The following is a 27,688-nucleotide window of genomic DNA, read 5'->3' as shown; positions in this document are numbered from 1 at the left end:
ATGACTAGGGAAGGGTAGAATAAAAGTTAAATAAAACAATGTGCCTCACACATAGGTGAGTGCTAGTACAGGACTCATAATGTAGTGAGAAGGCCTGGAATGGTAAACTTACCACCTTGTCTTCATGAGAGGATTGGTAAGGTCCGCATGAGTCTTAGTTGGAATCGGAGGTTCGGGAGAGGTTACCAGGATAACCCAGGATGGGGGTCGGGACCTATGGAGGCTGTACCATGGTATCCACCGTAAGACATGTGATGACACTTTCTCCTTAGAGTCACTAGTGTTTTGTGAGTTGGATGACATGATTGTAAGTTGAGTCTTGTAGTCCTTTCATTCTTATTTCATTTTGCTTGCTTGAGGGTTATCTACTATCTCCTGCATGGTGGGGTGGTTCCCTTTCAGAATCACATGGTCAGGTGGTAGTGTCACTTCCCATTGGATGTACTAGTACATACCTTCAAGTGAGGAAGGACTTCGTTGATGTTCTTGGTTCATGTACCAGCTCTTGTTCCTAACCATTATACAGTTGAAAACTAGAGGTTTTGAAAAGAAACTTTATGTAACTTTCATTTTGTAACATTTTAGCTCATGATGTAATTTTTTTTTTAAAACATGTATTTTCAAATATTGAAAGCAAAGAAATATTGTAATGTATGCTACTTCAATTACTTAATTCTATTGTATATAATATATGATTGCTTAAAGTTTTTTAGATTCTTTCATTGTGGAAATTTTATCTTAAATATTTAATTTATGAAGTAATATTCATTGCTAACCCTTAGTAAATTCAGGTGTTAGACTTCCGCTATGTTATTAGGTGTGCTAAGGTTTAAATTCATGAACTTAATTAAAAAAAATAAAATTATTTCACCCTTAGTTGCATAGATTACGATGTTTTTCCTTTAGGGTTCCTAACAGGGCATTACATTTGGTATCAGAGCCCAAGTTTCAACATGTAATGCCCATACCCTAGTCGGACTTTTAAAACCCGTTTAACCTCGATTGACTTCCTATGTGGCATTCTTGAATGGTAGATTAACCGATATGCAATGTGTAGTTTAGATAGTATAAATAAATTGTGCATACTTATTATTGTGCTTTTGCATCGATTCTCGTGTAAATGTAATTGTTTCCTAACCCTTGAGATAAATCTTGAGCTAACGCCTTCATTAAATATGAATATGTATATGCATGCTTGTATGAATTCATGGGTGCAGGAGATTGCAGGTACAACACCGCTTAGGGCAAGGTTCATCTCCTTTGGAATTTGCAAGGTTGAGTATGCTCCTTCATCTTTTGAATTCGGATTTAGTGGTCATATAACTCTCGTCTTGCCTTAGCCATGGTTAGGTGAGCATCGTGTGTGGATTCGTGGCACTTTCCTTTCATTGGGATGCGTGTTGAGAGATTTGGAGGACTTCCTCGATTTGCGTGCCTTGCGCAAGGTAAGTGAGGTTTGTTATCCTAAGTATTAAATTTAAAATTATGATTAAACGTACACATTAGAGATATGGAAATTTAAATAGATAGTTTCTTTATATGATTAATCATTAATTTAAAGAGATTGTTTTAAATTGTTATTGTAGCAAGCTTAAGGTATTTAACTGGGGTTAGTGTGCTCATTTATGCATTTGTAACATTTATGCATTTATAGTCGAGAAATTAGAAGAAACAAGACTCTTGCATTAGATTAGTCATTTTTTTTAAAAATGACGCTTTATTATGCTATAGCGAGTTAATTTAATAGCCAATTTTAAATAATGAATTTAATGAATTATGCATTTTAGAAAGGAAATTTTCTAAAGTCATTGAGAGATAGAATTAAATTACTCAGTTTCGCACTTTGGAAGAAAAAGGGGTAAATTATTATTAGTCAAATGAAATTATTTTCCTTTACTTGTAAAGTCGATAAAGTATAAAAGTTTGACTTTTAGAAAATTAAATTAATCAAATGCCTTACCCGGTCAATAGTTCCAAAATATAAATATAGAACTAAATTGATATTGAGAAATTAAAATTTAAAAAGAAATAGAAGCATTATAATTTTAATAAGGAAAAACAAATGAGAAGTATTAAATAAGGTAAATGAATGACTCCCATTTTGATTTTCATCTATTTTATTTTCAAAATAAAATGCCTAAATTCGAAATTAAAAATTAGGGTAAAATTAGGGTTTCACTTTTAACCTAGTTTTGCAAGCATTTTGGGGGTTCTTTGGCTTTGGAGTTTTTTTTTGGAAAAAATGGGGGGGATTTGCCTTGGAGCAGCAGATTGGGAAAGCTCTTCTTCAAGATTCATGCCCGAAATTTGCACTAAGAGGTAGGATTCGAATCTTCTCACCTATCCATTGTTGAATACAAGAAAAAAAAAAAAAAAGAGAACAATATTTATCATGAATGTTTAGAAGTTTAGTTTTTCAATCTTCTTCCAAACTTGTTTGTTCTTGAATCAAACTCTTGTTGTTAAAGGATTTGGTGATTTTAAACTTGATAGGAAATATGTTTCCCATAATGGAGATTTTGGTATCATTCTGGAAATGAATGGGTCTGTAAAAGGGAATAAACATAAAAATGATGGGAGCTATGTATGCATTGTCCCTGTATTTGAGGTTTGTTTTTGATAAAATCCAACTGTAAGTCGGATTCATAGGTTATAAAAAAATGTATATATAAAAAGTTGATATGGGTCTGTGCGTTTTTGTTTGACACGGACTGTGCGTTTCATTTTTTTCAAAAAAAAGAAACCCTCGGTTGGGGTTGGAGGGCGGGGAGTGGAGCTCCACCCGCTCCTCCACCCCTACCCGCTCGCTACTCCTTTTAAACCCTTCGGGCTCTACACTGTTTAAACCCCCTCCCCCGCTCGCCTCCCTGCTCGCATCCCCGTGCGTTCCTTCCCGCTCGAAAGCGTGACTAACCCGTGGCCGCGGCACTGCGGTGGCCGCAGGGCGCCGCAGGCCTGCGGGCATCGCAGTGGCGCCGCCGCGCAGGGTTCTTACTACGTGTTGATTAGGTTTTACTGCGTGTTGCTTAAAATATGAAGTTTATGGTATTTCATTCGTGGTTGTTTTAAAACACAAAGAAAATATGTATTGAGATATATGCCGTGGGAAAATAATGAAAAAAAGATTTATGGTTAAAAGGTCCATGGTATTGGAAATTAGTTTTATTCAATTTTTATTACGCTAAATTATGTTTATATATATATATATATTAAATACGAAGTCGGTGTTTTTATAAACTTGTGGATTAATTGAGAAATAACATTCTATTTGTCATATATTGTTAAATTTATTTTGATCACGAATAATTTTCGAACCCAATATAATTGGAAAGTATACTCGGCGAAGAGGTTAAATATTGACTGTTTTTTTGAAGACCCTTGAAATAAAACACCATTGCTATCGACATAAAATATATCATATTAAGACGTTGTTTTCTTTTAAATAGATTTTATATCGTATAATGTTACAAATGAAAACTAAAGTATAGGGGAGTATGAAATTTGCATCGATATTATTTTCGTATATTTTGTAATTACTTAGTCAGTATGTTAGTAGTATGCATGTAAATTGGATATCGTATCGGTTTAAAAAGGAAAATGTTGTAAGTATAAGTTCCATAATTGCCTGGTTTGGGGTGGCGTCATACCTTGGTGTATCTATTTTTCAGACCTTGTTATCTAGATAATTGTGTCGGTCATAGCCGAAATATGCCCTAGTCAAAATATCGTCAGTCATTAGAACTTGTAAATTGCTTGTAGTGTTTTAGTTGGAGCCACTCTAGAAGGGACCAATATGTAAACCTCGAAGGAGGTGTCTATTGTTTATTGATTGTATTCACCTTAGTGGTAAGGTGTAAAATATTTATAAACTATGTATTTCTAACAATATAATACCAAAGGGGTCTTGCAGTTGAGCAGACCCGGAGATGTAGCCCATCCGGGGTGAACTCCGAGATCATATCTGTGTTATGCAATGTCGATGGCGTGCTTTGTTTTATGTTTTAAATTATCATGAATGGTTGTATTTTTGCATAAGTGTATGGTGGAAATTTAATGAGTTCAAATTTAAGTGCATAACATTAAACATCTGGATAAATGAAGTTATTAAAGTTCATAAAACGATGTGAATTATGAATATGGAAAAGTATTTAAATATTGAAATTAAAGTTGTGGAACAAGTAATTTGATAATGTTAATTTAATTTGTAATAGCGGAAAGAACCTCGCTAGAATACTTTATTGGATTAACTAGTCATTAAGTATATAAATGGAATGAATGTAAAAAGGAAACAAAGTTAAAATTTATGTCACAACTCCTAGATTGAAAACTAAAGCATGAACATCATATAAATATCTATCTTTTTACCTTAGTAAATAAATCATGCCATGTCAATTATGTTTCATTTCATAGGATGAATTTGTTAAGTTATTTCACGTTTTACTCTTAACAATAATCCTCACTAGATTAATTTGATAATCGTGTGGACTCAACTGGGTATTCATGTTGTACATTGAATGAATATATTTAGTAATTTATGTTGTAATTATAATCCAATATAACCTCACCAGATTTATTTTATAATTGGGTGAACTCAATTAGATATCCATATTTTTAATCCTTATATAGGAATTCCCTCATGACTGCTAAAGTTGATCTAAAATGGGAAATAATTGATTTGTAGTTCACACATTAAAACTTAGTAAAAGCATCTCTCTCACATTATATTCATTTAACGATAAAAAAAAAGTGATTTGCAGCAAGATAATTGTAATTCAATCCTAATGGAAGAGTCTCTCTTGGAATTTATACTTTAATCTTGAAATGTTAGATATTATCTTGCTAACTATATCTTAAAGTTAAAGGAAGAACTCTTGTGGCTCAATACATTTTCAACGTAATGATTCTAGCCATCTAGTGGTATTATTTTAAAACTTCAAATGACTCCTATGGCTACTCACCTATTATCTTTCATTTAAGAGCTACAACTCATTAGTTGGCTATGCATGAAATCGAATAAAGGGGCCTCGCTCTATTAGTTGTAGTTAATCCTTAAGGAACGAACTCTTCTTATTAACCATACTCTTTAATATTTAAGAAAGGTATCAAATGTGAGTGAATCCCTTAAAATCAAATGATGAAACCCTCGCTTTACTAATCATAGTTTAACCTTGAATGAATGAATCTCATTAGGCATATTTTTAAAACATTAAAGGATGAAATCAATCGTGAATGGAAACCACAACACAAGGAATGAAATTTATGAACCCCTTTGGGGGGCCTCCTAATGTAATTATGAAATTAAAGTGCTTTGAGTAATTAACCTCTCGATGGCCTCCTAACCTCTAAAGTAAATGTATGCCTCCTAAAATTTTAAGATGTCATATCCTTGAACCCATATGTAATTAAGATCTATGCATTATCCCGTAATTAAGAAATCCAGATTAATGGATCTGTTGACGCAAGCTGAGTTAGGTGTAAGGTTATGTAATCGCGTTAGGAAACCTCTTAGGATTGTTTGAGCCTTCCGCTGTGATATCTAAGTTGACAAATAACTCCAATGTATTTTAATGTCGTGCCTAATTATGAATTGAGTTAACTTCAACTATCTTAATGTTGTAACTTTGTATTAACGCTCTTAATTATTATTTAAAAAAAAAAATTTGCACTCTAATTGAGTGTTTTTAACTTAAACCCTTAGGGGTTTCCTGGCGGGCATTACACAACACTGGGTACTCTGGGTTTGTAGTGTGCCTATTCAACTTGATTTTTATTTAGGTCTTAACATTTGTGTTTTTCCTTGTTTATCCTTGTCATAAATCTGAATCTTTTCTCTTTTGTAGTACTCGGTCATCGCTAGGAGAGCTAAGGGAGGTGGCCGTATGGGTGGTCGCAATAGAGGCAGAGGTAGAGGAAGAGGTGGAGAACAAGGCCATGGTTTTGATCATCATATTCCTTCACCACCACCTACTCATGTTAGTGCTGAGCCAGAAGAGTTTGTTCATCAAGACTTACCTCATGAAGAAGAACAGGTTCCCAAAAGGGAAGAGCTGAGACAAATGTTTCAGGAGGTTCTTGCTAGGTTAGGCCCTAGGCCTAAGGTTGTTCAGCCAATGCCAGAAGAGAGAGAGAGGGAAAGATCACCCAGAAGGAGAGGGATTGCAAACAATGAAGATCCAGTTTCTTTGGGTCACATAAAGGACTTGATGAGGTCCAACCCTCCTTTCTTTAATGGTATGGGTACCGGTCTAGAGACAGAGACTTGGCTTATCGGTCTGGATAGGTGTTTTTCTATGTTCCCATATAGTAGCAAGACCAAGGCAAGATGTGCTATTATGCATCTCAAAAACTTCGCATCAATTTGGTGGAGACTGGAGGAGGAAATGATCGGTGTGTGCATTAACATTGTGACATGGGAGCTATTTCTGGAGAGATTCAGGGCACAGTTTCTCTCGCCCTAGTGGAAACAAACTCGGGCAGATGAGTTCCATGCACTGCGATAGTATGGTATGCTGGTAGACCAGTATGAGCATAGATTCTATGAGCTCAAGCAGTATGCTAGAATTGGTAATAATGAGGCTATGCTTGTACAACATTTCTTGAGGGGCTTGAATGATCGCATTAGTGGAGGTGTTAGGGTGTTTGAGCCAACTTCAGTGGAGACAACTATGGCAAAGGCCCAATTGGTAGTGCTAAACCTTAGCCGTGCTCTTGGTGGGCAAATAGGTGTGTAGATAGGGAGTGCTCCTTCCAGTGGAAATAGAGCTTGTGGTAATTAGTTTCAGTCAGCTGCACCATTTAGAACTTCTTAGGCACCTACTAAGGGTGGACCACAACAATAGCAACCATCAAAACCAAAATAGTTCTAGAGCTAGAAGGGTGGCAATGCTCAATTTAAGAAAAATAGAAATTGGCAGAGGGGTAGACAGGGCCCTATAGGGGAATCCTCACAAAGTGCATCTCATGCTCCTAGCCAGGGAAATTATCATCAATCCAGTGGTCCGACAAGTAATAGAGGAGCTTGCTTCTCTTGTGGGTAGTATGGTCACAGAGCTGCGCAGTGTCCTCAGCATTTCCACAACATAGGTAGTCAATGACCGACAGTGTCAGAGCCTACAGTGGGAGATGCAGGTAGATCTCATAGAGTGTTCACAGTAGTGGATAACCACCAAGCCAATCATCAAGGTATAGTTATAGAAGCGATAGGTATGTTGTGTGGAATCCCTATCTCTGTACTTTTTGATTTCAGAGCTTCAGATTCTTTCATTTCTTCATCTATTGTGGAGCGGTGTGGACTCACGTCTGCTAAAGAGATGAATAGGTGGCAAGTAGAGTTGGCTACAGGTGTCTGTGTTTCTGTAGATGCCTTTATTCCCAGTTGTGAGTTGAATCTAGGAACCATAGTTACTTCAGTTGACCTTCGAGTCATTCCTTTGGGTTCTTATGGAGTTGTGTTGGGAATGGATTGGCTATCTTCTCATAATGCTCACGTAGATTGTCGCAAGAAGACAGTGGAGTGTTTAGATGACCTTGGCAAGGAAGTGAAAATTTTTGGAGTTCAGAGACCAATATCCTTACGTATGATCTCTGCTATGCAACTTAAGCGGTGCATGCATAGAGAGTGTCAGCTTTTTGCAGTTACTCTTGAGGACATGGATGAGTTAAAGAGTCAAGAAATCACTCTTGATAGTCACCCTATTCTTCAAGAGTATGCTGATGTATTCCCTTTAGATATTCCTGGTATGCCTCCAAGGAGAGACATAGACTTTCACATTGATTTGGTTCCTCATGCAGAACCTATTTTGAGAGCTCCATATCGGATGACCACTCAGGAGTTGAGTGAATTGAAGTTACAACTAGAAGAATTGCTAGCCAAGGGATTTATTCATCCTAGTGTTTCTCCTTGGGGTGTGCCTATTATCTTTGTTAAGAAGAAGGATGGTTCTCTTCGGTTATGCATTGATTACCGACAGCTAAATAAGGTAACCATCCAGAATTGATATCCTTTGCCTCATATTGATGATCTTTTTGATCAGGTAAAGGGAGCCAAAATATTCTCTAAGATTGACCTAAAATCTGGATATCACTAGTTGCGTATCCAGGATGTAGATATTCATAAGACAGCATTTCACACTCGTTGTGGTCACTATGAGTTCACAGTAGTACCATTTGGGTTGACGAATGCGCCTTCAGTTTTCATGAGCCTCATGAATGGGGTTTTTCGCACCTACCTTGATCATTTTGTCCTTGTGTTCTTAGATGACATATTAATTTATTCTAGAACTATGGAAGAACATGAAGGTCACTTACGACAGGTAATGCAGTGCTTGAGGGAAAACCAGCTTTATGCTAATTTGGCAAAGTGTGATTTTTTTCAATCAGAGGTAAACTATCTTGGTCATATAGTTTCAGGGGAAGGTGTATCCATGGATCCTTCAAAGATCCAAGCCATTGTTGATTGGCCAGTGCCAACTAGCATTTCTGAAGTTTGGAGTTTTATGGGTTTGGCCGGATACTACCGTTGATTTGTTCAAGGCTTTTCCTGGATAGGCCACCCGATCACTTCTCTACAGCAGAAAGGGAAGAAGTTTGTTTGGTCAGAAAAATGTGAGTCAGCTTTTCGTACCTTGAAGGAACTCCTTGTCAATGCTCTAATTTTGGTAGTTCTTGATCCATCTAGAGATTTTATAGTATGCACAGATGCCTCTTTGGAAGGTATAGGTGCAATACTTATGCAAGATGGACGAGTGGTTGCTTATGAGTCTCACAAACTCAAGAACCACGAGTTGAACTATCCAGTTCATGATTTGGAGTTGGCAGCTGTAGTTCATGCTTTGGTTAGATGGCATCATTTTCTATTAGGGCATCGTTTTGAACTACATAGTGATCACCATAGTCTACAGTATATTTTCACACAACCAAATTTGAATGCTCGACAATGGAGATGGATGGAATTCCTCTGTGAGTATGATATTGATGTTTGATACATTCAGGGGAAAGAGAATGTGGTGGCAGATGCTTTGAGTCATAGGCGGCATGAAGTTTCTGTATTGTCCCTTGGAGTTGACTTGAGAGAGAGGATTCTCAGAGTTCTCCCTCAGGATACTTGGTATTAAGATGTTAGAACCATGATAGAGTCTAGAAGGCCTTTAGAGGGAAGATATTCTGGATATAATCTTGAGGTAGATGGACTTCTTCATCACCATGGGAGATCTATGTACCTTCTTTAGAGGGTCTTCGCATCTTGATCATGACTGAGGCCCATCATGCACCTTATTCGGCACATCCAAGTGTCAAGAAGATGCACGCAGATCTTAGACAAATTTATCATTGGGAAGGTATGAAACGTGACATTGCTGATTTCATGTCAAAGTGTTTAGAATGTCAGCGGGTGAAGGTAGAGCATCAGCACTCAGCAGGGCTTCTTCAACCTAATTTGATACCGGATTGGAAATGGGATATCATTTCCATGGATTTCATTGTTGGGTTGCCCGTCTCTTCACATCGGCATGATGCCATCATGGTCATAGTTGATAGGTTGACTAAGATTTCTCATTTTGTTCCTATTCAAGATTCCTATACAGCAGTGGTGGTGGCACGAGTCTTCTTGGAAGAAGTAGTGAAACTGCATGGGGTTCCGAGGTGGATCATCTTTGATAGAGATCCTGTCTTTACTTTATCTTTGTGGACCTCACTTCAGCATGCTTTGGGAACTTAGTTGAACTTTAGTTCAGCCTATCACCTAGAGACGGATGGTCAGACAGAGAGAGTGAATCAGGTTTTGGAGGACATGCTTTGCATGTATGTTATGGACCAACAGTCACATTGGGAGGACTATATCTACCTTGTAGAGTTTGTGTATAACAATGGATATCATAGCTCCATAGGTATGTCCCCCTTTCAGGAATTATATGGTCATCCTTGCCGTACTTCTTTGAGTTGGGATGGGTTAGAGGATAGGGTGCTTATAGGTCTAGATATTCTTCTGGAGATGGAGCAACAGGTTGGGTGAATTCGAGAGCATTTGGTAGCTGCACAGGATAGGCAGAACAAGTATGCAGATGCTCATAGGATAGATTGTTAATTTTCTGTTGGTGATCGTGTGTTTCTTAGAGTGCGTCCACAGAAGAGTCCGATCCATTATGGGAAGGGTTCTAAGTTGGCGCCTCGGTTTGTAGGCCATTTTGAGATTCTTGAGAGGATAGGTCCTGTTGCTTACCACCTTGCCTTGCCACCGAGTCTATCCTGCATCCATGATGTCTTTCATGTTTCAGTTCTTTGACCTTATCACCCTAATGTGACACATGTTCTTGATAGGAACTCTTTGCAGGACGAGGACGGGTAGCTTTCCATGGAACTCATGCACATTCTTCAGTGTCGGGATTTGATCCTCAGGGGTCGCACCATCGACCAGGTAAGGGTCCTATGGGACCCAAATGATGAGACCTCGGCAACTTGGGAGGATGCAGTGAAGATGAGAGAGTTATATTCATATTTGTTTTAGGCTTCCAGGAGTAAGCCTAGTCTTGGGGGGGAGAATGTAGTACCCTTAATAGTTTGAACTGATATTTTGTTCTTGTTATTCTCAGTGGATACATTATCATTTGTTATTTATAATTATATAACATTGTTCCATGTTTTATCTGATTATGAGACATATGATTTATTTGCAGTATTTATGTAGTTACGTTTTATGGCATTATATGGTTCATTGCTATGTACTGACGCTTTACTTCATCTATGCACTGTGTGTTGTGTATCTGCAAGTGTATGGGATGCATGGGCACTATTTTCCTTCACACATCTCGGTCAGACAGGGAATGTCGCAAATCTCCTTCATTGGTGTGTATGTTGAAATTTCTATATATATATGCATGTGTGGTCGGTGATGCAAGATGTTGCAGGTACAAGTACCGAGTAGATACGGGGTATCGTCTCCACCTGGCTACACAGGTCTGAGTGTGCCTTATATTTTTCGATGGAAGTGAAGGAGATAGTAGTTGACCCTATTTTTAGTCAGTTACACTCGGGTGAGTGCCTTCAGTTAGTCATTCTGTCAATTGGTTTGGTCTTCATATTTTATTGTTTGATCTTTATAAAAGTCGCACAATGCTTGCTCAGTTTGTGTGTCTAGGGTTCCCAATTTTTGTATGTCATTGGTAATTGTTATGTTTATTAAGTCTAGAAGAGTAAAGAGTAGTTTTGGTAATTGGAGGAAAAAGAATCAAGTGATCTAGTGACTTAATATTGTTTATAAAGGATGAGTTAATATCTTGGTATGAGTTGATATGAATTTTATCAACTTGTTAGCTCGATAGTTGCAATTCGATCGTTTGAATATATGTAAGGACATAATATACTCGGAAGGCAATAGTCACTTATAAGTAGTTATTGGAGTTAAGATAAGTTGATCATATTATCAGTAGTTGATATCGCCCATCGAGTTATTGTGTTTTTGGATTATGCATGTATAAAGTTAGAATTATAGATATATTATATATAATAAGCTTTTCGAAAGAGTTATATATATATATATATATAAATATATATATATATATAAATATATATATATATATATAAATATATATATATATATAAATATATATATATATATAAATATATATATATATATAAATATATATATATATAAATATATATATATATATATATATATATAATTCAATTGTTCGAATATAAATCTATATGAAAAAAAAGGGGTCATTAGTTATAAGAATTTGAAAACAACTATATATTTATATATTTAAACGTAAAATTGCTAGGAAGATTAATGTTTAAATATTAAAATGAAATTTATTAATTAATTATTAAAATATAATAATGAAATTATATTAAAATGAATTAAATAAACTTGATTGAATAGGAGGTGGTGGGGGTTATAGTTTGGTCAATGGTGGTCGATGGTAATATCAACCACCCCCCTTAATATAAGGAGGGGTCAGTATTACCACCGACTAACCTCCTCCTTCATAAACCACATACTCCCTCTTCCACCATTAACACTGCAGCCAGCGAGCAATGAGAGGTTTCCTCCATTAACACTTTAGTCAGCGGGCAATGAGACCTCTCGCTATTCGAAGCGATAATCTACCACTTCTCCACATCCAAACTCTTCCACAAACTGCAATTCATTGCACCTAACTGCAGATTAGCCAATTGAGGAGGGGAATAGGCTGGCACGTAAGGTAAAGACCTAAACATAAACCTTAGTTGACTCTAGACCTAGCAGATTAAACACACAATTCGCTGATTGCAAACACATAAGTGTTTGATGTAATGAACCGATCTCCCCACCCAGCTGATAATTGTTATAACCACAATCAAGGAGGGCAAAATACTATAGTTAACTAGAGACGGACTCCTTACGTGGAGGAACAAGAAGAGTGGGAGGTAAAAGAGTTTTAGTTAATAACTATTACTAAGCCCCAAATTTAGGAGAAGCGATGGATGATTTTTAGTATAAATAGGGGTGGGAGTAGAGAGGAAAGGGAGAGAAGTCATTTTGGCATCCAAGGAAGGACAGTGGATTGTAGAAAGAAGAATAGAGTTAGAGAGGATAGTGTTTTTTATAGTATCAAGAGAGTTGTTTAGAGAGGATAGTGTTTTGATAGTATCAAGAGAGTTGTTTGTTTGTTTTTTGGATAGAGTTGGAAAGTATTGGTGAAAAGGATCACAAGCAAGGTGCATTTATCGGCGAGAGGGCATTAAGGTCTTGCATATTGATCAACACTTCAAATAGGTCAGGAATTTCTTAGTTTACGATCATTAATATTTACAATCTCTGTTATATGTCATGTTTATTGTCTTGCTTATGAAATAGTTATGGTTATGTTTTATTTATCGTTAGGGATTGTTAAATAAAATCATATAATAGAAGTTGTGATTACGTTATGACTATAGAAGTGGAATAGTGTTTAAGTTCAAATTGCACACTTGTTAATATATGGAAGAAATGTATGGTTGTGTTCAAAACCTAGTTATTAAGATTTATTAGACGCAGCTCTAGGAGAGTCTGGGAAGTATTAGTTCACTATTGATATGTTACAGAGATGGTACGAGTCAAACAGACAGCTCACAAATCTGTAGCAGGTTATGCTCACTACTTAAAAGTCAAGAAAGATTCTTTGACACATGTCAAGCCTATTGTGGAGGACAACACAGCTCCTGAAGAGAACCTAGCTCCTCAAGAGAGAAAAGAGATAGAAAAAGGTCCTACTCAGAGTCCAACTAAAGAAGTTACTGTTGGAAAAGGGAAAGAACCCAAGCTAGAGTGCTTGCTAGAAAAGTCGATAGTTATAAGTTCTGACTTGTCGAAGGGGTATACCCCGTTAAGTGATAATGAGTCTGTGGGGTACTCTCCCCTAAGTGAAAGAAAATCTAAAGGATATACTCCTTTAGATCATGTAGAGTCTGACGAGTGCACTTCTCCATATTTTCTAGAAGAATGATGTAACACTCTAGTGTAAAAAAATAAAAATAAATAAATAAATAAAAATAAAGACATTATTCTATGAAGAAATGTATTATGTCTTATTGTAAGACTTCCTTGATGAAATAAATATATCTATTTTAATCTTCGTCTATGTTATAAATGGAAATTATTAAGGTGGCGTACCTATAATAGTTAACAAGAGTAATTGAACTCTTAAACTTGTCAATAAGTGTAAAATTCTGTGTTATACCAACCATATTGTTCTTCGTGTCTTGATAATGTATATTCGTATTGCAAGTTAATTTTGTGATAGGTGTTCGTATGTAAGATTACCTTGTTTTATATGGTGGTCGCAACTAAGTACATTAAGTCATGTTGTCAGTATGTCTTGTGTACTATGTCTTGGCCAGTTATTTAGATGTATAACCTTAAGGAAATCAGCCACTGTGAGTCGTTCGTAATGGTCAACCTTAGGTTAGTAATTATGTATCTTTCATTCGAGGTAGGTCAAAATTGGGAATGGTTTTCTATGTCGCCATAGAGTTCTGTAGATAGAACTAACCCATAGTGTCCTAAGAGAGAGAGTGGCTTTCGAGCGGGGGCCATGCCCAAAGCGGTGACAGGATAACCCGTTGGAAGTTGGTTAAGGAAGTGAAAATCTAATAAATGACTAGGGAAGGGTAGAATAAAAGTTAAATAAAACAATGTGCCTCGCACATAGGTGAGTCCTAGTACAGGACTCATAATGTAGTGAGAAGGCCTGGAATGGCAAACTTACCACCTTGTCTTCGTGAGAGGATTGGTAAGGTCCGCATGAGTCTTAGTTGGAATCGGAGGTTCGGGAGAGGTTACCAGGATAACCCAGGATGGGGGTCGGGACCTATGGAGGCTGTACCATGGTATGCACCGTAAGACATGCGATGACACTTTCTCCTTAGAGTCACTAGTGTTTTGTGAGTTGGATCACATGATTGTAAGTTGATTCTTGTAGTCCTTTCGTTCTTATTTCATTTTGCTTGCTTGAGGGTTATCTACTATCTCCAGCATGGTGGGGTGGTTCCCTTTCGGAATCACATGGTCGGGTGGTAGTGTCACTTCGCATCAGATGTACTGGTACATACCTTCAAGCAAGGAAGGACTTCACTGATGTTCTTGGTTCATGTACCAGCTGTTGTTCCTAACCATTATTCAGTTGAAAACTAGAGGTTTTGAAAAGAAACTTTATGTAACTTTCATTTTGTAACATTTTAGCTCATGATGTAATTTTTTTTTTAAAACATGTATTTTCAAATATTGAAAGCAAAGAAATATTGTAATGTATGCTACTTCAATTACTTAATTCTGTTGTATATAATATATGATTGCTTAAAGTATTTTAAATTCTTTCATTGTGGAAATTTTATCTTAAATATTTAATTTACGAAGTAATATTCGTTGGTAACCCTTAGGAAATTTAGGTGTTAGACTTCCGCTATGTTATTAGGTGTGCTAAGGTTTAAATTCATGCACTTAATTAAAAAAAATAAAATTATTTCACCCTTAGTTGCATAGATTATGATGTTTTTCCTTTAGGGTTCCTGACGAGCCATTACACAAGGTAGGTGCATCATCCGTCAGATTCCCTAGTATAAAGTATGCCACCTTAGTGAGCTTGTCAATTACCACCATTATTGTATCATGCCTAGAAGGTGACATGGGAAACCCTTGCATAAAATCCATGTTACTAACTTGTCACTTGTGTTGAGGTATGCCATGTAACTGTAATAATCCAACTGGATGTCTATGCTTTGCCTTTACTCTTTGACACTCCAAACATTTAGCCACATATTTTACTATGTCATTCTTCATCCCTTGCCAATAGTATAACTTCTTTAGATCTGCATAAAGTTTGTTAACCCCTGAGTGCCCTAAGTAAGGGGCATTATGAGCCTTTAACAAGACTACCTTCCTTAAGTCTCCTGAATTAGGAACATAGATTCTATTATTGTATCTGAGCAACCCATCTTCATCTAATGTATACCCTTCAACCTTAGGATTAGTTGGATCGTATTCTAAAGTCAATTTGACTTGCTCATACCATGGGTCATGTCCCTGCCCATCCATTACTTGCATTTTGAAAGAAGTTTTGAATGTTGCTATAGTCATCAAGTTTCTCCTCCTACTTAAAGCTTCTCCCACCCTATTTTCCTTCCCCTTTATATATTCAATTTCAAAATCATATTCACTTAGAAACTCTAACCACCTTCTTTGTCTAGCATTTAAGTGGGGTTGGGTTAAGATGTACTTTAGTCCTTGGTTATCGAACTTTAACTCAAAGGGCTTCCCTAGTAAGAAGTGTCTCCATTTCTATAGGGCATGCACAATCGCTGCTAACTCTAAGTCATGGGGTGCATAATTAACTTCATGAGTCTTTAGCTTCCTAGATTCGTAAGCTACTACCCCTTCATCTTGGACAAATACTCCTCCTAAACCTTCAATAGAAGGGTTTGTTACAACTATGAAGTGCCCATTCGGATCTAGTACTTTTAGAATGAGTGTTGAAGTTAGTTTCCCATCCAAAATTTGAAATGCCTTATCACTTTTCTTTGTCCACACAAACCTTTTACCCTTCCTCTGCAATGAGGTGATGAGGTTTGCTATGTTAGAGAATCCTTCCACAAACCTCCTATAGTACCCTGCTAGCCCCATAAAGCTTCTTACCTCTGAAACATTTTTAGTGATTAGCCATTCTACTATTGCCTTTATCCTATCTGGATCAACTGCTAGTCCTTCCTTTGATATTATATGCCCAAGGTAGTGAATCTTTTCCTCGAAGAAGGCACATTTTGATAGTTTCCCATATAACTTATGTTTCCTCAACCTTTGCAAAACCATTTGTAGGTGTACTAAATGTCCCTCCTCATTCCTAGAGTAAATCAAGATGTCATCTAGAAATACCAAAACAAATTTGTCCAAGTAGTCATGGAGTACACTATTCATTAGGTTCATAAATGTGGCTGGGGCATTGGTTACATCAAAAGGTACTACTATGAATTCATAATGCCCATATCTAGTCCTGAAGGTTGTCTTCAGAATGTCCTCCTCTTTAATTTTGAGTTGATGATATCCTGATCAGAGGTCTATCTTTGAGAAAACTGCTACTCCTTTCATTTGGTCAAAAAGATCCTCTATTCGAGGTAAAGGATACCTATTCTTTATTGTGACCTTGTTCAACATCCTATAGTCGATGCATAGTCTTAAAGTTCCATCCTTCTTCTTAACAAATAAGACTGGCACTCCCCATGGTCATACACTTGGCCTTATTAATCCCTTAGCTAAGAGTTCCTCTAATTGCATTTTGAGCTCTTGCGATTTAATTGTGCTCATTCAGTGAGATGAAACATTCAGATGACCTAGTGTCAATTAGAATTGAAATTGGTTGTTCAAATAGTGTACCTGTAGTTTCCACGGGAACATTTTGGAATCTTGCTCTTCGGCTCCTAACTACTACATGAATCCTTTGTTGGGGCCCTTATTGTGGTTGATTGGTCCTAATTTGACCTTGCATCCTAGGAAATTCTCTAGCAAAATGGTTTCCCCCACACATAAAACATCCACCTGGACGTCCCCTCTTGCCTTGATTCCTAGGGGGATCATTCCTTGTTTCTGTTAGAGTAAAGTAATTAATTACCTTTACTCTCCTCTTAAGATTTCACTTTATGCATATATTAGCCATTTAATAATTAATATTTAATTATTAAATGCACTCTCCTTAGGGTTAGGTTTTCCTTTCGGTATTGATCTCCTTTATAAGGATTGATCTCTTGTATTATTGGATCTTCTTGATTCATTTTTCTCTGATAATAAATCTTTTCACTTTGTCAGAGCCAAAACCCTTGTTTTCGTTCTCTCTCTTTCTCTATGATAGATTTCTTGCATGCAGGTTTCTTTGGGTTCTGTGGATTTGTATTTCTCAAATCCTACATGGTATCAGAGCCAGATCTGGTGCAGCTTGTTCAGTCTTTTGAAAGATTTTAAGATCTAGGTTTTGGTTGCATCAGATCTGTGTTTGTCTTCTACTTTTTATTTTGGAATAGGGGTGTATTTTTTTTTGGTGCACTTTGAGCCCAAATGGACCTCACTATTGAGCTCGTAGCACCCCAAAACCCCTATTTTCATATAAAATACATCTGATTCGGACATAGTTGCTCCAAAAAGCAAAAAAATTTTGCCCCAAGGCCGTACGGCCCCAGGGCATGCAGTTCGAGGAGAGAAACACAAAAAAATAATAAAAAAATAATTTAAAAAAACATAGCAGTTTTTGAAAAAACTGGGCACCACCTATTTCAAGCACCGCGTCGCCAGTGTGCAGCCCGACGGCCTCTGCCCGACCACTGCCGTCGACGGTAACAACCGGCCGCGGCCAGGCATCCACCGCCGCACTGCCGGCGAGAGCACCGCTCCTAGTGCCACCCGCGCACCTCCTGCCCTCTGCCAGCACCAACGGCACCACCCCCATTCCACTAGCTCCTACGCTAGCCCCTGGTCGTCCAGCGGACCAGGGGCCACTTTTTTTAAGTCCCTGAGGGCTAGAAGGGCCAAATTGGACCTTTTGGAGCTATTTTACAAAATCCGGCATAAATCGGGCATCTGATCTTCATTTTTCAAAAATGAATAGGTTTTGGAAAGATGACTCTGAGCCCATTCTAATGGTGTAGGAATTTTTTTAGATTTTTCTAGTTTGATTGAATTTTTTCATAGTCAAAGTCCGATGAGCCTTTTTGCACTCCGAGGGGCATAACTTGCTCATTTTTGCTCCATTTTTAGAAAGCGAATAGGTGTCAGAAAGGTGGTTCTATTCTCTTTCTAGATCTATAGTCTATTTCTTCAGTACATTCTTCAGGTGCTCATAACTTTGTCTCAACCAGTTATTGCTTTCTATCATTTTTCGGCTTTTAGTTCGTACTAGGGATTAGTTTTTTGCATTGTGGGGGGGTTTTTTTTTCTTGCTTTCTATTATTTACATCAGAAAACTAGAATCTACAAACACCTAAACAAAAAACCCAAACCCCTTCTGCATCTTTTGTCTAGTTCTGAAAGACCACTTAATAATAATTAAATAAATTTAGAGCAATTGAGGCAGAGTTCACAGGATGGCCGACAGACCTATTGAATCTCTCACACTGCATAATTACCACACTTGGAAGGGTCGCATGATGACTCTTCTCCAGTCTTGAGGGTTATGGTCCTTTTTGGATGAGGTTCAACCTCAATTGACAAGTGCCTTTGAGGTTATGTAGCATAGGAACAATATGGATCAGGCTATGGGATTGATGGCTTTACACATTTCTGATAGTCTCTAGTTTCATCTTGAGGGTTGTCTCACTCCTCAAGCCATTTGGACCAAGTTTGATGGACTTTTTGGTACTGTCAACGAGTTTAGAGCTTTACAGCTTGAGGAAGAGTTAACTTCCTTGGTACCTGATTCATTTCCCTCTATTGAGGACTTTCTGATGAAGTTCAAACAACAAAGATCTATCTTGCAGGGTTGTGGTAAGACTAAGACTGATATAGAGTGCATTTTGCTGATCCTCTCCAAGCTTCGGGGTCCATTTTAGATCTTCTCTTCGACCTTCTATTCCACCATGGATGCCTTGGGTGCTCGACATGTCATGCCTTCTTTTGAGGTCTTTTGTGATCATCTGACTCATGAGTAAGCTAAGCTTAAGTAGTTGGATTCACTTTCAGGTTCACACAACCAAGCATTGGTTGCCTAGTCCTCCAAAGGAAAACAAAAGCAAAAACCGAAGCCTAAGAAAGATTCAGAGGCTAGTGAGAATCCCTCCAAGCCACCACCTAAGTTTGATTCAAGACCACAGTCCAATTCTAAACAGGGCAAATCTTCAAAGTCTGGTGAGTCTTCCTCCAAGACTAAGAAGAAATTTGGTGATCCTTACAGTTTTTGTGGCAAGGAAGGACATCCTATTTCCAGGTGTTGGAAATGTTTAGAGGCTTTGGAGGAAGCCATGCAGCAGCATAATATCAATGAAACTCAGCCTCGTTCACAGCCCACAGGGAAAGGTCATGCTCTTTCTGCACAAGCATTGTTCTCAGCATCCACTTGGATTCTAGATTCTGGTGCCTCTCACCATATGACACACATAGAGGATTTGGTCACCGCTCTTGCCCCTACAGGGACTAGACATATTGCAGTTGGTGACTTAGCACAACTTTCCGTTCAGGGTTCTAGTTCTGTTTCATTGGATGGTGGTTGTCTATAGGATGTGCTTTTGGTTCCTAACATTTCGACAAACCTTTTATCCATTTATCAGATTTGCCACTCTGGCTCTGGTAAGATAGTTGAGTTCTCACCTCATGATGTGGTTATTCGAGATCTTCATGATCCTAACTTGGTTGTGGCTACTGGGAGTGTGGATTCTGCATCTCACTTATATAGCTTTGATGGCTTTAAGAGTTCAGACACTGTTGGTTCCTCTCTTATAGCACATGCAGATTTAGTGAGCAGGCTTTGGCATGAGCGTTTTGGCCAGTCAATTATAGATATCTATAGCAGATGAGTACACAGGCACTTGTGATTGGGCTTCCACAGATTTCTTGTACTGATGGTGTATGTCATGGTTGTGTCCTTGGCAAACATCATCGAGATCCTTTTCCTAGGGGTCGAGCCTCTCGTGCTAGGGCAGCCCTAGAGTTGGTACACAGTGATCTTATGTCCTTTCTGACTCCTTCCTTTTCAGGGGCCTGTTATGTGATCACTTTTATTGATGACTTCTCCAGACATACATGGGTGTACTTTCTTAAGTACAAGTATGATGTCTTTGACTCATTCAAGATTTTTGAGACATTTGTGGAGAAGCAATCTAGACTTTCTATCAAGAGGATATGCACAGATAATGAGGGGGAGTATGTTAATCAGGCTTTCAGAGATTTTTGCACTGAGCATGGTTTACAACATCAATTTATAGTTCCTTACACCCCTCAGCAGAATGTTGTTGCTGAGAGAAAGAATAGAACCTTACGGGAGATGGCAAATTGTATGATATAATCTCAAGCTATGAGTTCTTCATTTTGGGCTGAGGTAGTCAATTGTGCCAATTATATTCAAAATTAGATGTCTCATTAGGCATTGTGACATATGACTCCTGAGGAGGCTTGGACCCATGTCAAGCCTGATGTTTCTATATTCTGAGTTTTTGGTAGTGAGGCTTGGGCATTTATTCCTGATGCTCAACAGAAAGCCATGGAGAGGAAGAGCTGACTACTCATATTTGTTGGCTACTGTGAGGATGCTAAGGCATATAGGTTGTTTGATCCTGATTCTAGAGAGGTCTTGTTTTGGCGGGATGTCCAGTTTGATGAGCGCTATCCTCAGATGGATTCTCCATCACCAGCTTCTCCCTCATTTCCTACTCCTTCCTCTTCATCTCTTGAGGATTACTTATCTCTTGAGGAAGATGTAGATGATGATCCACCATGTCCACCACCACCAGTTGCTCTGTCTTTGCTGAGGTGGGCCCGTGTCACTGTTGATGTAGCTGGTTCTTTGGTAGGTGATCCTTTAGATACTCATCGCACTCGTGCTCAGACATCTAGTTCTAGTCTTTTGAGTCATGCCATTTCAGATGATCCTCAAAAGTTTTTCGAGGTGATAGGACACCTTGAGTGGGATAGGGCCATGGATGAGGAGTATTCTTCTTTAATGAAGAATCATACTTGGGATCTTTGTCCTCTTCCTAAGGGAAGAAAGTTGGTTTGGTGCAAGTGGGTGTATCGTACCAAGTATGCTAAAGATGGTTCTATTGATAAGTATAAGGCACATCTTGTTGCGAAGGGGTTTTCTCAGGTAGAAGGTATTAACTACTTTGAGACCTTTGCTCCTATCGCCAAGATGAATTCTATATGCTTGGTACTTTCACTTGTAGCTTCATAGGGATGCATAGTGTTTCAGATGGATGTGAAGAGTGCCTTCTTGCATGGAGACCTACATGAGGAGATCTATATGGAGCAGCCTCAAGGATTTGTACAGGACACTTCTTTGGTTTGCAGACTTTGACATTCATTGTATGGTCTCAAACAAGCCCCTCGGGCTTGGTATGAGAAGATGGACTCTTTCTTGCTTTCCTCTCACTTCACACGCTGTCATTCCGATCACAGAGTGTATATTTAGCATCAAGAGGGTGATCTTTTGATTCTTGTGCTATATGTAGATGATCTCATCCTTACAGGTAGCTCATCCTTCATGATTCAGCATGTTCAAAGAGCTTTGATGGAGCAGTTTGAGATGACAGATCTTTGTCTCTTGCACTTCTTTCTAGGTCTACAGGTTATTCAGTCTTCAGATGGGATTTCCACATTTCAGGGGAAGTATGCTCTTGATATGCTTTAGTGATTTGGCATGCTTTATTGCAAGTCTGCCCCCACTCCATTTTAGTTAGGTGTTGTTTTGTCTTTCACTTGCTCTACTCCTTCAATAGACCCCACTTTTTATAGGCAGGTTGTTGGCAGTTTGTTGTACCTGACACATTCTCATCCTGATCTTTCCTTTGCAGTTGGCCTTGTCTCTTGGTTCTCCCATGATCCTCATGAGAGCCATTGGCAAGCAACCAAATATATTTTGAGGTACATTCAGGGCACCACTCATTATGGCATTCACTACACTTCAGGATCCCCTCACATCATTGGCTTCACTGACTCCAATTGGGATGGTGATGTCAATGATCGGAAGTCTACTTCTGGCTTTGTTTTTTGCCTTGGTTCTGGTCCTATCACATGGTCTTGTAAGAAGCAGTCTGCTATCGCATTATCATCTACAGAGGCTGAGTACCATGCAGTAGTGTTAGCCAGTTAGGAGGTTTTATGGCTTCGATAATTGATGACAGATTTTGGGTTTCCTCCAGATTGTCCCACTATTCTTTGGTGTGACAATCAGAGTGCCATTCACATTTCTTGCAACCTAGTGGAGCATCAGTGGACAAAGCACATTGAAATCCACATGCACTTCATCAAGCAGTTGATTCAGGATGGTTCTCTCATCTTGGAGTACATTCCTATAGAGGAGTAGGTTGCAGATGTCTTCACTAAACCTTTGGCATCTTCGCGCTATCTTCAGTTGCGCTCCATGCTTGGGGTGAAGGAAGCTATCCTTGGGGGGTCTCAGTGAGGCCTTCCTTCCTTCATGTTTTCTTTTCAGCATGATTCTTTATCTCTTTTTAGAGAGGAGTTTTTTCCCACTGGGTTTTCTCCTTTACTCTGCTTTATAGAGAATTTCTTGTATTCGGGTACCTGATCAAGCCTTATTGTCAGGACCCTCTATTGCATTGTAGTTCCTTTGCTTTCTTCTGCATTTTTTGTAGCTACATTGTAGCTCATCTTAAGGGGGGGTGTTAGAGTAAAGTAATTAATTACCTTTACTCTCCTCTTAAGATTTCACTTTATGCATATATTAGTCATTTAATAATTAATATTTAATTATTAAATGCACTCACCTTAGGGTTAGGTTTTCCTTTCGGTGTTGATCTCCTTTATAAGGATTGATCTCTTGTATTATTGGATCTTCTTGATTCATTTTTCTCTGATAATAAATCTTTTCACTTTGTTAGAGCCAAAACCCTTGTTTTCATTCTCTCTCTTTCTCTGTGACAGGTTTCTTGCATGCAGGTTTCTTTGGGTTATGTGGATTTGTATTTCTCAAATCCTATAGTTTCATTGGCCTTGGGTGGATAAGTTATCCTGTTGTACTGGTCATTCCTATTATAGTTGCCCCTATTATTATTTCCCTTTTTATTATTATTATTTCCATTCCTCTGATATTGATTAGGGGGTGGCCTTCTTTCAGAAGAATTATTCCTTTGACTTTTCTTGAAGTTAGTGTTCCCCTTGAATTCGTGCTTCCTTTTAAATGAGTGGTTCCCATTATAGTTTTGCCCTACTACTATTAGGGTTTGAATTTTCCTCTATTTCCTTAGGGACTTTTCAGGTACTTCGTTCATTTTTATGGGTCCATGCATGTCAACCTCTGCCCCTATGTTGGTTTTTAGTCCCAAAATGAACTTCCTCACTTAACCTTCTTCATCTTTCTGGTACATAGGTACGTACCTAAGAAATTTGGTAAACTTATCCCAATATTGTTGGACTGATAGTGGCCCTTGTCGTAGATTATGGAACTCTGTCACCTTCTCATCAAAGAACAATTGAGGGAGCCACCTTTTATAGAAGTGGTGAAAAAATTGTTCCCATGTGATCGTATCCCTACTATACCCATTTTTCTCCTTGGTGTTGGTCCACCAATGGGCTGCCTCCCATGTGAGTTGATAGGAACCCCATAAGGCCTTGGTTGTTTCACTAAAATCTCTTAGTTCAAAATACTTTTCCATTTCATTTAACCAATTTTCAGCTCCTTCACCAATTTTCCTCCCATCGAACTTAGGGGGGTTGATTTTTTTTAAATCCTTAGAGAGTTCCAATATGTTATTTTCTTTTCTATTGTCCATCACATTCCCTTGATTGATACCGGGGTTCCCATTTTCAATTCCACTTCAATTTTCAATGTCATTATGCCTTTCCCTAAGGTCCTACATTGATTTCTCCAAGAAGTTGATCTTATCCCTTTGCTCGGTTAGCAGGTTGATTATAACCTCGACCCCATCTTTGTTATTCCCTTGGTTATGTTGATTCCCTTCATGTTTTTCCTCATGGTTTTATTCATGGTTCTCTTCATGATTTTCCTCATGGTTATCTTCCCTTTGTCTCCTAGTGGTAGCATGTCTTCCATTTCCCCTTCCTCTTCCTCTTTCTCTTCCTCTAGCCATCTAGGGTTTTACCTAAAAATTAAATTATGTAGTTAGTTCTTGATTTAAGATTTTATAATTTAATCTCTACCATTGCAAGACATTCCCTTAGTTGTGTAAATTGAAGTGAGCACAGGGCCTAGATTTGAACCTTTGCTCTGATACCACATGTAATAACCCACTATACTTAACCCAACAAAATTTTGCCCTCTTTTTTTTTTATATTTAATTTAATCATTTGTTTTTGATTCAATCATCAACAACTCTTCGAGATTAAATAAAATTTATAAAAGAATTTCACTCAATCAACCCTAAAAGGGGTTTACTATGGTTTAACTCAGTGGATGTAAAATCATTTAAGGATTATCTTATTAGATTATCGATCCAAGGCGGATTACTCGCCCCTTGGATTTTAACTTCCAAGTGTCCTCTATTACTCCCCGACAATTTACAGGGACGATGCCACAGACATCGTTGATGCATCTTTATTAGGCGTTAAGTGTAGTAGTTCAACACAATGGCATTACCCATAAGCCTGACCTAGAGGCACCATAAATACTGAACACTGCTAGGTTTTGGTTTTCCCACTTCCTTTGTTTAGTTTTCTAACTAAGAAGCTATGAAAAACTTTTTAATTAGCATTGTGCTTGAAACAATTATGAAATGAATGTGCATAATTAGACATTGCAAAGTTTAATTAATTGAAATAACTACTTCTATGGGATTCATGTACCACTTGATAAAAATACCATCCCTCTACAACGAAACTATTTAATATTACAAACTTGAAATATAACTTGCACAATAATGACAATTATGAAACTCGCATATTGATAATTAAAACATGTAACTTGCATGAAGATGATGGAAATGTAATTCGTTCATCAATAAATGCAAATAATGTATAAGTGATTTGCATGATGCAAGAATAATGTAGTTTACATGCAAGATTAAGCAATGTTTTATTTCTACCACGAGAATAATTAATTATAGAGTCACTAGTTCAAAAATAGCAATTAGTTTAGACATTAGACAATTTTGGATCAATTCTTAATAATATGAATTAATTATCCTTAATGAACCTAAAACTACCAACTAAGTAACCCAATAAATCTCAAATGGATTGAGAGATTCCAATTATAAAATTTGATATACTTTAATTTACAATTATAAATTTACTACACAATGATCCCAATTATTTCTAAATATTTCTAAGTTTAATTTTACTAACATAAAATTTAAATTAAAGAAAATATTAACAAATTCTAATTTGCAAATTAATATAAAAAAAAATCTAAATAATAAAAAAAGGGTACGAAATTTAGTTTTAAATGTCAATGGGAAGTGGGGGCCATCGATCCCATCACCCCTGTGGACCTGCAGGTGGAGGCCCGTAGAGATGAGGGGACATCATGGCCCCTCCACTCCCCCTGTGGCCACTGCCGTAATAGTGACCGTAGGGGTAGTGGAGGGTACCACTCCTCGGCGGTTACATTAACTCTGCCTCCCTACTATGCATTGATCGATAATTATTTCATGCAAACATTTTTTTACAACTTATTTTATTTTATTTATTTATTATCATTTTTTTGTATAAATTTAAAAATGCAATATATATGTATATGGTTTTATTCCAGTTTATTTAAAATTTTAAGAGGGATATATATATATATATATATATATATATATATATATATATATATATATATATATATATATATATATATATATATAGAATAAGAATTTAATCACAAGAATGAAAGGTAATAGAGAAATTTGTTTCAGCAATACAATAGAGAACTAGAACTAAGTTACCTCAGAGATAGGTAAATGTTATAATTTTGATTTCACAGTGATCATATCAAACAATTTTGCCTTATATTGAGATAAACAATTTTTTTTTATGAGATTCTCAGGAAATTAATATTCATAGAGGGAGAGATTTTTGAAAAGAAATAGATAACAAGATAATATTTTGCATAGAGACTTTATACAACAAATTTGAGAAGAAATCATATTTGAAATACTATATCACATAGCGAGATTTCTTAATACAAATGATTATGCACAGAGAAAGAAATTATTTATAGAGGTAAAAGAATTTGTGTTTTTCAAAAAAAATAAAAAATAGAGATGTTGAAAAGCATGATTTTTTTTCCAGATTTAAGATTTTCTCTAGATTTAAAAAAAAAGTTAGAAAAAGTAGAATCTGATTTCTTTCTTTTAAATAGATTAACAAATAAAGGAGAAATCTGCATTTTGCTTTTTTTTTTAAAGAAAACTTTTGTCAATACATTTCTTTAATGAAAAATAGATTTTTCCTTTCTAATTAATCTATCTAACAATTAAGAAATAATTTCCTTTAGAAAATTATATTCAAATAGAAGAATCTAAGAGGAGATATTTCCTTTTGAAAATATAAAAAAATCACATAAGCAAAAATACAAAAAAGGGAGGGAACCTGGAGAAGCCTTTGATGTTGAATCCTCTCCAAATCTTCAAGCCTAGCCTTCCTTGATCCTTCCTTGCAACCTTGGAAAAATTTCTTCAAAATAAACTTAACAATTCTCCAAATGAAGAATGTGACTACCAATTAAAAAATTACTTGAGAAAACTTTTCTTCAAAAAAAATAAAAATAATCAACTCCTTTCTTTTGAAAATTGCATACAATATATAGGAAAAACCCCTTAACTCTACTATCTAGAGGAATTAATTGAAAAAGAGATTCTTTTTCCAATATTGTATCCATGCAAAATTGATTAATATCATAGTGGGGGAGTTACATGCAAAGGGGTTAAAGAATGAAGATTCCTCTAGAAGCTTCTAATTTCTCCTACAACATGTGCCATAATTGGGAATTAAAAATAAATAATTCCTTTTAAATTATATTCTCCAAGTGTGTATTTGGGTCCATTATCTATCCTTTTATAATATTTATTAGACCATATTCAATAGCTCAAAAAAGATATAATAGAAATTGTATCAAATCAAAAGTGAGAGAGGAGGGTTGTGACAAGCGCACTGCTCATCACAAAAGGAGTCTCACTAACTACATAGAAATCCAGACTACAATCCAGAGAAGTGATGAACTGTAAAAGATAGCATCTCTCATTCCTGAGTATAGTTCTTGTTAAGATACATACTGAAGTACTAAATCCTCTTATATAAACCCAATTCAATCTCTAATGATTGACCAAATCATTTTCTTGAACGATATTACATTATTTGTACATTACATCTCTTTCCCATATCCACATTTGATCTACAATGAGATCTTACATCTATATATACAAACCCTCAACTATAAAAAATTAGGTCAACCACTAGATAATAAACCAATTACATAATTATAAAACAAGTTAGCCTTATACCAAACAAATAATATCCAACACATAAGATATTATGGAAACACATCGAGAGGTCCAATCCACACACTTCAGTAAACCAATCGAT

The sequence above is a fragment of the Cryptomeria japonica genome, chromosome 3 (assembly GCF_030272615.1).
Source record: "Cryptomeria japonica chromosome 3, Sugi_1.0, whole genome shotgun sequence".
In the NCBI taxonomy this organism is placed as follows: domain Eukaryota; kingdom Viridiplantae; phylum Streptophyta; class Pinopsida; order Cupressales; family Cupressaceae; genus Cryptomeria; species Cryptomeria japonica.
The sequence above is the reverse complement of the archived record's forward strand: the minus strand, read 5'-3'. Positions refer to the sequence as shown.